Source organism: Chelonoidis abingdonii, chromosome 4 (assembly GCF_003597395.2).
Source record: "Chelonoidis abingdonii isolate Lonesome George chromosome 4, CheloAbing_2.0, whole genome shotgun sequence".
NCBI lineage: Eukaryota > Metazoa > Chordata > Testudines > Testudinidae > Chelonoidis > Chelonoidis abingdonii.
In genome coordinates, this window is record NC_133772.1 from 139524630 (window position 1) to 139533130 (window position 8501).

Consider the following 8501-nt stretch of genomic DNA (forward strand, 5'->3'; position numbering starts at 1 on the left):
AATACTGTGTGCAGTTCTGGTCTCCCATGTTTAAGAAGGATGAATTCAAACTGGAACAGGTACAGAGAAGGGCTACTGGGATGATCACAGGAATGGAAAACCTGCCTTATGAAAGGAGACTCAAAGAGCTTGGCTTGTTCAGCCGAACCAAAAGAAGGCGAAGGGGGGATATGATTGCTCTTTATAAATATATCAGAGGAATAAATACCAGGGAGGAAGAGGAATTATTTAAGATCAGTACCAATGTAGACACAAGAACAAATGGATATAAACTGGCCATCAGGAAGTTTAGACTTGAAATTAGACAAAGGCTTCTAACCAAGAGAGGAGTAAAGTTCTGCAACAGCCTTCCAAGGGGAGTAGTGGGGGCAAAAGACATATCTGGCTTCAGGACTAAACTTGATAAGTTTATGGAGGGGATGGCATGATGGGATAGCCTAATTTTGGCAATTAATTGATCTTTGACTATTAGTGATAAATACTCCCAATGGTCTGTGATGGGATGTTAGATGGGGTGGGATCTGAGTTACTACAGTGAATTCTTTCCTGGGTGCTGGCTGGTGAGTCTTGCCCTCATGCTCAGGGTTTAGCTCATCGCCATATTTGGGGTCAGGAAGGAATTTTCCCCCAGGGCAAATTGGCAGAGGCCCTAGGGGCTTTTTACCTTCCTCTGCAGCGTGGGGCGCGGGTCACTTGCTGGAGGATTCTCTGCACCTTGAAGTCTTTAAATGACAATTTGAGGACTTCAGTAGCTCAGACACAGGTTAGGGGTTTCTACAGGAGTGGGTGGGTGAGATTCTATGGCCTTCGTTGTGCAGGAGGTGTTTTGCAGACTAGACAATCATAATGGTCCCTTCTGACCTTACAGTCTATGATTCTATGATTTAACACTAATCAATTCACCCCCCCCCAATAACATGCTTCCCCTTCTGAGGCTGGCACTTGGCAGCTGTTTGTGCAACACACAGCCTGGTTTAAGGCAGAGAGAAGAAGAGTAATCAGTGTTTGCATTTAAAGAGGCACTAGAAGGATTTCACCTGGCTTCCCTGGAATTCATCCTATCTCCCTACAGCATCTGTGCACCCTTTATGCTGTGCTCATTACGGTAAAATAGCTCAGTAGCAAGCAGATCCCTTCCTCCCCCTCTGGGTGGTACTAAGCCATCTGTGCCAAGAGCAACTCTTTCCCTTGGCTCATGAAGACCCTGCAGAAGAGCATGTTTGTTTTGATGTTTGGTGCTCTGGGTGACACTAAGGGATTATGTATTTTCCATCTGTTTTCCCAGCACGGGGTGTGCCCCGAGTCTTCCTCCCTTCCCTTTGCAAACGGCTCAGAACACTGCATCCCATCAATACTGCAGGGGAAATGTAGGTAGTGAGGAAGCCACTGACCATGCACTAAATCAAGTTGCCATGATGCCTGGGCACCAGGCCTAACACTGCTGCTCTTGGCGTGGTCAGGCATGGGTTATGGCTCAGCCAAATGGTGGCATCTCTGACAACAGAGACCGGATCTCACACTGGGCACATGACCTGCTGAACATTCCACACACCTGTCCCAATGCCCCGGTGTCTCGTGAGCCCTATGATACAGCCAGCTCACGAGCCTCCCACGTGGAGACCCAACCCGTCAGCGGGGAGCTAGGGCCAGAGTGCAGGGCCTCCTGCATTCCACACGTGCCTGCCGCTGCCCCGAGACGTTGAATGGTTCGAGGTGTAGAGTACTCTTCAAATAGAGGATTGGGGGATGCACATGCCTTTCTCTTCAAGGATCTCAAACAGCCTTACAGATGCCACCATTACAGACAGCTCACGACAGCATCTATGTAACAGCTCCGAGTAACTAGTATTATTTCTGTTTGTGTTGCACTAAGGCCTCAGGGCCGTGCCTAGGGCAGGGCCCATTGCGTTTGCTGCTGTACAAATATATCGCCAATATAGTCCCTGTCCCAGAGAGCAAGCAGTGTAAAGGGGTGGGGGAGGAGCAGAACAATTCCATATTCACTTGACATTTCAAGAGGAATTTAGAGAAGCAAAATGTAATTACAGTTTGGATCAGGACCTGAACTTACCACCCTCACGCTTGCAATGAGTGTCATGGCCCACACTGTGTTTTACATGGATTGTAATAATGGTATTTAGCTGTTGCTTGGGAATACCCGGAACACATTCATGGGTTTGACGCTGTACTGCCTGGGTGTGCTTGTCTCCAGTCTGAAAAAGGGCTTATATTAATTTTGCCAAGAAACTTATTTAGTTTGTATGACATAGAAACTGGTGCCCATCCATCACCACATCTCATACTGGAGCCCACTGCAGGAGCCACAGGGCACAGGACCTTTCCCCAAAGAGACAAGTGTCATTCAAGCCTCCAAGACAAATGTCTCACTAAATAAGATGTGGATCTATGATCCAAACCCCAGAATTTCTAGAGAAAGGATCAGACCTGGATTGCCTCCTTTTCAAATTCTCTGTCAACCTCCAAGCCTATGCAGCTGCGGAAAGTTCTACTCATCCAGAACACTAGCTCCCAGACCTCCAGGCACGGGCCAGCTCAGCTCTCAAGGTTTCATTTCATATTAATATCATGTTACTACCTTGTTCCATAGCCTCAATTTCAAGCTTTCATGCACATAGCAGCGTTTCTTTTCATTTGCTGATTCCTCTTTATAGCCGTTTAATTAATTGTCAAGGTACGTCTCGCCCGTCAGTTCAGTATGAGTTAGCAAGCCACCTTCGCGGCGACAGGCTTTGCTGGAGTCATGAATCAGGATTTGCAAGGAGAAATGTGAAGCACTTTTTTTGAGGACTGCATTCCGATGGCAAATAATAATTAGCAAGTCTGCTGCTCTATTGGCGACCCTGCACAGCTGCTATTTAGTACAGACTCAAAGCATGTCTGCACATTGGGCACTTGATTCAGATTTAGGGCTGCATCCTCCTATCAACAAAGAACAACGTCACCATTGTGGAACGCACTCATTTAGTGGCCCATTGATTGGCAAACCTTGCAAATTACAGGCCAGTGAGAGTCATCACAGCTCCCTGGATTCAACGAGTGCTGCGGACTCCTTCACTGGGGCTGAGTCAACCACCAGTGCTGGATTCGCCCCACCTGCCTCAGGTCAGTCAGTCAATCCCCAAACATTTGCCAGCTTTCAACAGAAACATCTGATCTCACACCCTTGGAAGCTTTGCCCCAGAGTAACTGAGGAGCAGGAGAGGGCTCCAATTTGTGTCTGTAGCTATCGATACACTAGGCTGGGTTCCTTTATGAGGGGGGAATGAAACCAATGCCATTGTATGGGCGTGGTTATGGTGCAGCCAAGCCAACGAGACTCAGCAAGGTGAGAGATAAATGTACCCTGCCCCCAGCAAAGAAACGGAGGGCACTTTCGTCAGTAGTGGGAGAGGGGTCAGAAGACCTAACAGAGATCATTGGTAAGGGACGAGCAAGGGAGTTAGAGTCAGCAGACAGAAATGATGGCACACGAGCGCTCCCAATGAGTCATCATTCCAAATGTCTGCTCTGTGAAGGAACAGGGTGTTGCTGTTGTGGTGGAATAGGGCATTGCTGCTGTTGTGTAACAGGGTGTTGCTGTTGTCGTGTAACAGGGCGTTGCTGTTGTCATGTAACAGGGCATTGCTGCTGTCATGTAACAGGGCGTTGCTGTTGTGGTGAAACAGGGCATTGCTGCTGTTGTGTAATAGGGTGTTGCTGTTGTGGTGAAACAGGGTGTTGCTGTTGTCATGTAACAGGGTGTTGCTGATGTGGTGAAACAGGATGTTGCTGTTCTCATGTAACAGGGCGTTGCTGTTGTTGTGTAACAGGGTGTTGCTGTTGCGGTGAGGTGAGGGAGCAGAGCTGTGGGTGCAAGGGGGTGCTGGGAACTGAATAAGGTGGTACCAGAAGTGGGATGAAGGGAAAGGTAGGAGAGGTTAATTTAAACCAGTGCAGACCGGAGGGACAAGCAGGCTTGGGTAGGAGTGGAGGTGGTGGGGGGAGACTCAGCTGTCCAGACTCCCAGGCAGCAGGGTCTGGGGAAGGGGAGAGGCACCGCTCGTGCCCTGGGGGTGGGGAGGGATCACACTGGCAGCCCGGGTGCCAAAGGCTGCTCTGCCATCCTTCTTCCTGCGTGCCAGCTGTTTGGCCTCTGCTTTGCAATGAAATATATGTGTGCGTGTATATGAGTGTGTGTGCACGTGCATACATACACATGTGCTTGGCTGTGTGTTTGTGCTTGGCTCTGTGTGTGTGTGTAGATCCGTGTGTGTGTGTGTGTAGGTCCATGTGTGTGTCTGTGCACATGCATGTCCATATGTGTGTGTGTGGGGAGTGCTTGCATGTCCATGTGCCCAAGTTGGGGGCAGCTGTGTGTGTGTGTGACAGGGAAGGGGGAATGATTGTGTGTGTCTGAGGGAAAGAGTGTGAAAATCCTTTGAAGAATCTGTGGGCAGAGTCTCATCATTGAGTGCCCCATGCCCTGGGCTGCTGGAGCTAAGACCTTCTGTCAGGCCCCCACCCAGGGCCACTTTCCACCAATGATTCTGAGCTCCAAGCTCCCAAGGGAGGCCCAGGAGCAGACTCCTGATGGGTTTAGCTTTGGGGCAGGCAGCATGCTCCACCGCCTGGCACTTTGCTCAGTGCTAGCACAGCTGCTCTTAGTAATGGGCTGGGCAGTCTGAGCCGTGTGCCGCAGGAAAGGGTTTCAGTTCAGTTTCAGTTCAGCTCCGTAATCTTGGCAGCTGGTGAGTCACTAGCTGGCTCCTGTGCCCCAAGGCCCTGGACCCCTCGAGGTTCCCCCGCCCCTGGAGAGCCCCTTCTGGAAGGCCAGTCACGTGCCGCCCGTTTGGTGTTGTGGTTTTGGTTTGGTTTTGTTCGCTGCTCTGGCTGCCCTGTAGGGGTGGCAGTGCGGAGGAGGGAGCGCCCTGCTGGGAGCGGGCTGTGCGCTCCGTCTGCCCCAGCTGGTGCCAGGTCTGCAGCAAGCCCGGCAGCCTGTGTCCTTCCCTCCCCGCAGACCAGAGTGGCGCGGAGCCCTCCTGGCAGGTAGTGCGGCGGTCAGGGCTGTGTGGCGAACGCCCCGCTGAAGCCCTGGCTGCCCCCCTTCCCTCTCTACCCCCGCTCCCTCCCCCCGCACTAGCCGGGGCACGTCTGCAGCGCAGGGAGTCACCCTGCACCCTGGCTCCGGCCGCTCCACAGGTTTTTTTTTTTTAATTTAATTTTTAATTTTTTAATTTTTTTTCCTTTGCCTTTCTGGCTGCCCTGATTTTTTTTTCATTATTTTTTGCTTGGGGCAGCAAAAAAGCCAGAGCCGGCCCTGCCGGGAGAGAGGATGTTTACAACTCTGTCCCAACTGCAAAAGTGGAAGGGGGCAATCAACAACCTCCCGTCAGAGCCACCACAAAGAAGAAAAGACGAAGATGCCGATGAATCCTGGCAGGAGAAAACTGCAGTGCTGGCTGCTTCACCTGACAGATCCAAACTGATTTCACTTATAACTTTTGTTTTAGTCCATTGCTGTGAATTATTCATGAGTTGCTGATGAATATATTTTTGCACAGTAACGGAGCTGGGCTTTTGTCTGCTAAGGCTGGGAGTCCCTTTCCTAACATCCCAGAAGTCCGAATGCAAGAGGCCTTCATGCAGCTTTTCCGAAAGGGAGAGGACGTGTTGCTACTGCACCTAGCGGTGAATGCAATGGAGTCTTCAGGCACTGCCACCATTTTATACTAAACTTATTTAAAAAAAAATAAAGAGAGACATTTTAATAATGCTCAGGTCCCTTTGAAGTACATAAGTACATCTCCAACTCTCCTAGGAGAACACAGTGACCTTAACTCCAAAGGCCAATTTTTCAGCAAGTTTTCATTTTTCTGTGTGCGCAAAACATGCATTTGTATCTTCACTATCCAAATACAAATGTCCCAGCTTTGCATGGCCAACTACATGAGATCAGCATTGGAAATGACTGTGTTTGGAAACAGTTATAGGTTTGGCATATGCATCTTAATGGATAAGTCCTATATAGTGTAACAGGGATGAGAAAACTATAGCGGTGGATAGAAAGGTAATAGGGTTCCATATACATGTTTCTAAAAATCTAAAGAATGCAATGGAGATTAGATCCTTTCTATGGGTTTTATACCATCCTCCAGGATTTCATAATGGGGTTGTCGATGTTATCGAATGCAACGGGACTTTTCCATAGGGTCAGATGTGTGTGCAAAACCAGGCACCTGGTAACTGCTAACTCAGCAACCTGATTTGCACCCTCAGATTCCGCTCTTGTACTTGAAGGAAGATTTGAAAATGTGTTCTCACACTTTTCTCCTCTAGCGCACGTCAGTATTCCCTGTTTAACAGTTTGATTGGAAAAGCCAAAGGCCCAGCTAGAGGACTCATCACAAGGACATTGGTGGATATTTTCCTTCCTTAATGAATTAAAATGGATCTTTTACTTTACCAGGTATAAACCCATCCATTATAACCCAGACACGGCCAAAGCATGTCACACTGCACAATGATTTCTGCTCTGTGGCCATGCAGGAGATGTGCGGGTCAGTAGGGTGACCAAACAGCAAGTGTGAAAAATGGGGAGCGGGGTGGGGGTAATAGGTACCTATAGAACACAAAGCCCCAAATATCAGGACTGCTCCTATAAAATCAGGACATTTGGTCACCCTACAGGTGAGGCAGGCTGCAAGTGCGTCACTGAGAATGCGCAGGACAGAACACCTCACCAGGCAGCAGCCTGTTCTACAGGTCGGTTTGTGTCACCGTCACACTGCCACTGGCTTTGCTGGCAGTTTGGTGGGATTTTATTTCAATTTTAAAATCTCTTTCCATGCAGCCATCTTTGTGATTTCTCTTTCCACCGCTTCCAGCCAACAAGCTCTTCTCCTGCCTTGATCTATCTGCGCTGATCGTGTCCTCCTACCTGTCTCACAGCCCTGCAGACAGCCATGGGCTGAAGCAGGCTCCTAGGGGCCTCTGCTCACAATTTTGCCACTAGACTGCAGGGAATCGTAGAATCATAGAATATCAGGGTTGTAAGGGACCTCAGGAGGTATCTTGTCCAACCCCCTGCTCAAAGCAGGACCAACCTCAAATAAATCATCCCAGCCAGGGCTTTGTCAAGCCTGACCTTAAAAACCTCTAAGGAAGGAGATTCCACCACCTCACTAGGGAACCCATTCCAGTGGGTTCACCATGCTCCTAGTGAAATAGTGTTTCCTAATATCCAACCTAGACCTCCCCCACTGCAATGTGAGACCATTGCTCCTTGTTCTGTCATCTGATACTACTGAGAACAGCTGAGCTCCATCCTCTTTGGAACCCCCCTTCAGGTAGTGGAAAGCAGCTGTTAAATCCCCCCTCATTCTTCTCTTCTGCAGACTAAATAAGCCCAGTTCCCTCAGCCTCTCCTCATAAATCATGTGCCCCAGCTCCCTAATCATTTACATTTCCCTCCACTGGATTATCTCCAATTTTTCCACATCCTTTCTGTGCCTGGGCAGGAGCTACTGCTGCAGCTCCCTGATTCCCACATGAGCCAGAAAAACATTCATTTGTCCGGGAATGGGCCAGATCTCAGCCAGCTGCAGGGCTGTAAAGTGAACAGGCGCACACAACTCTGAAGGGGACGAGAGCTGGCTCCCTGAACATCTCCTGTCGCTGCACTCTACATGCCCAGGTGAGGGCAGTGCAATGTGATGTGCTGGGTCTCCAGGTAGGGGCCAACTCCCTGCTCTTGGCTCAGATGGAAACCAGTGACCAGGTGCCCTGGCTCCCCTCTGACAGCACATGGCCTCCTCCTGGCCCAAGGTACACTGCAGACTAAGAAGACTGCGGGCAACTCTTGTTGACCACTGTCAGCGTATCATTGTCTGCACAAGATGCTCCCCAGAGCTGTGTCTGCCAGCAGCCAGAGGCGATCGTAGTTCCCAGCCCCCAGGAAGGAGAGGCCATCAGAGGGAGGGAGCAGTGCAAAACAGCACAACATCCCGCTTACCAGGTAGGGCTGGGGCCACAGCTGGCCAAAGCAGTGACCAGAATCAGTGAAGCTGGCTAGTGTGCCTGGGGGATGTATCATCCTCTGCATCTGGAGCTCCTACGTACTAAATCTGCGGTCTCTGTAGGTGCCCCCTAAGGGAATCTACCATCTGCCCCACCCTGAGGGCAAAGGTGTCATAAGTAGATAGGTAAGGTAAGGGTTAATTTTCTTTTACTGTAAAGGGTTTACAAAGGGAACCAAACACCTGACCAGAGGACCAATCAGGAAACCGGATTTTTATCAAAAGTAAGGGGGGACACTCTGGAGGTTTATTGGGCTTTGTTCTGGGTCTTTTTGTTTTCCTCGGCTGTGAGTAAAACAAGATTCTTCTAACTCCAATCTTCTTTTCACAAATTTTCTACTCAAGTGTGAGTACAAAGAGAAACAAAGTAATCCGGTTGATGTGCTTTGGATTTGTATTTACATGGTGTTGATTTGCTTGGACTGT